We start from the raw sequence: 3,039 nt of genomic DNA, 5'->3' as shown, positions 1-3,039 counted from the left end.
TTCTTCTCTCAAATATTCTGACCAGTTTTTCCCTCCTTCCCCTCCCCCCAGTCTTTCCCCCAACTTCCCCTCTTCCCCAGATCCACTCCCCCCTCCAACCTCCCCTCAAAACTTTTAAAAAAATATGATACAATAGTGTCGGGTCCTGTTTTACAGATAAACTTCTCCAAAACTGGAGATAAAAAGCAGTTATCTCTAAGGAACAGACTCACGGCCATATTCAATGGCTCCATTCAATGGGTCTATTTTTTTCTGCAACCAGGTGTCCCTGGTGCCAAAGAACGGTGATAATATACCTCCTAAGGCATTCAGAACGGAGCGGCTGGGCACTTTTCTTTGGGGAAGATAACCAGTAAGCTTAGTGCATAACCAACTGTGATGTGGAGACATCTAAGGAAGGTATCAGGATAGAAGTTCTCAGAAGCAAAGAGACACTTGTTTTGCCTCTTGATGTAGGCAGAAGAGAAGAACTGTCTGAACAAGCGTGAACTTGAAGACTCTCTGCTCAGATGCAGATAGAATGGGCAGTCAAATCCATTGCAGAAGATGCTGGAGTATAGAACACCAAGTTAGAGGGATGGCTCAGTCGTTAAGAGCACTTCATGAGGACCAGAGTTTGAATCCCAGCACCCATGTCCCAAGCCATCTGTCTCATAAAAGCTCAGAGGGGCTCATCATCGCCACCTTTTGGTCTCTGTGGGCACACAGGAACATGTGTCAGCACACATATGTGTGCGTGTATTCGCTGACACATAAAACAAATATTTTAAAAATATTAATTCCATAAAAAGACTTCTCCGAACACTGAGATGATTGAGACGTTGCTGCATGAAAGAAAAATTGTAATCAAGTAGATACAAGCAGGTAGTTAATGAGCGAGGGTGTGGGCAGTGCCTATAAAGATGCAAAAAGTACTTTGGGTGTATGAGGTCCGGCCCTCCGTTCCTGGTGACTGGGGATGATCGCACCTGCTTGTGAGGGTCTGTGGCTACATCCTGAGAACTGCTGCAGAGCTTACCATCCTTAGGATCCTAAGAAGGAACGAAGAGTATCTTGTCAACCTGATGTGTCAGAGCTGACAGAGTACAGCCACCAATGGTCTTCCTTCCATCTTGTCTGTCTTATCAGCCCCGTGGTCCCTAAGAGGTGTCTGAGATGGTACGGAGCAGTCAAGGCACAGCCAGCTAGACAGAGTCAGCATCTTCCCCCTGAGCTTAGTGAGGGCTCCAACCATGGGCCAGATACGGGAAAAGGAGTAGAGGGGCTCATTAGAGGCTCACTGGGCCATCCAGGACTTGCTTTCTGTGAACACCATGCTTGATACTGTCTGAGAGCATTTGCAGGGCCCACAGTCTACCCAGGATGGGGTCAGACAGTAGGGCAAGAGTCAAAGAATGGCTCTATTCACTGGGAAGAAAACATACTAGAAGTCCGATGTCTTTTAAGATCACCTAATGAATAAAAGAGAGATTTGGGACTAGAACCATACATTTCTCCCATTGGGAGAAGCCCCAGGAATGAAGTATGGTAGCTTTGCTATGCGCTTCTGTACTTGGGTGGAATTTTTCTTGTAGTCAGCAGAAGGACCCAATGTCACTCTTTCTTTGCTGTGAATCACTTGCCCCTTCACGGGAATCGTAAGTGGTGAGCAAACACCGCAAGCCCATTTCACTGTTCCACCCCATGTCCACAGAACCTCAGTACATCAGCTCCAAGCTGAGACAACCGACATGTCCCCAAGACAATCTGACCAACTCCTTGTATCTTCCTGGCTGGATTGCCCACGGAGTTGCCAACCAGGAGTTGGGGAGTTAAGGAGGGACTTCTCACTGAGTGTTCCCAGCTTTGCATCAGCGCCAGAAAAAGAATTTATAAGCAAATAAGAGGGGAACAGGGAGAAAACTTTCCTTTCAAAGCCAAAGGAGGCATCGGAGGGTAAGCGTGGGTAACCTCGGAGTGAGTCCTATATGCAGGGTTTAGATCATACTCTTGGGAAAGCTAATACACCCGGAGAACAATTCATGCCCTGGGGAAGGGAAAAGATGGGGCAACTCCCAGAATGTGTAGGAATTTTGCTGAAACAGAATTTACTGCCCGTTTCTGTTGTGTGGAAATTTCACTGTGGCGTGGCGTCACAAGCATAATGGAATCAAAGCTGTGACCGTGGAAACACGGATAGGCAGCTGCAGAGCGGCAGACGAACGGCGTTTGGCATCCTTGTGGTGGGTCGCGTAGTCTGCAGCATGTTCTGATGAGGTCTTATGTCCTCCCCGAGTGCTCGCATGACATCTTCCTATACCACGCTGCTGCTATGCTGTTGTATACGTCAGCCACCTTGCAAACTGCCTTCTTTAAACCCATAGGTTAGTCGGGCTCTCCACCTTCAAACGAGAAACTTCCACTTTCAGTAGGTGGCAGCTAATATAGAGACTCAAAACTGGTCAAAATGCAGAGAGTAAGTGACTGGGTAGTGCTCATGCCCTAAACTAGTCCTTGAATCAACCGCACCTCCACACCCAGATCTGGGAACACAGAGGAGGAGAGGGTGGGAAGACTTGTAAGAGCCAGAGACCTGGACAGACATGCTGTGAAACACCCTGTACTCATAAATCCACAGCAGCTGCCATTGCCTATAAGAAACAAACAACACCAAACTAAAACAGAAAACCGTTTCATATGATTTGCCCCCCCTCCCCGTAATGATTCAACGCACATGGAGGAGGGGCTCATGAGGCTCCACCTCTCAGTGAGGGCTTATAGGTAAATAAAACAAACTAAGAGGAGGCTTGTTGAGAAGAAAGAAGGTTTCAGTGCGGCCAGGGGCTGCAAACTTATCACCTCATTATATACACACATGAAAAGTCAAAGACTAAAATAAAAAGAGATAAATAAATCTTTCCACAGACAGAAGGTTTTGGAACATTTACCAGCACATCAGTATTTCCAGCTCCTTTTGAAATTTCCATATAGGAATACTATTTAAAGAAAAACACTGCGAGGAGCTTGGTATGGTGGGGTAGAACACTCACAGGACTGTTA

This window comes from Rattus norvegicus, chromosome 10 (genome assembly GCF_036323735.1).
Source record: "Rattus norvegicus strain BN/NHsdMcwi chromosome 10, GRCr8, whole genome shotgun sequence".
NCBI classification, from domain to species: Eukaryota; Metazoa; Chordata; class Mammalia; order Rodentia; family Muridae; genus Rattus; species Rattus norvegicus.
The sequence above is the reverse complement of the archived record's forward strand: the minus strand, read 5'-3'. Positions refer to the sequence as shown.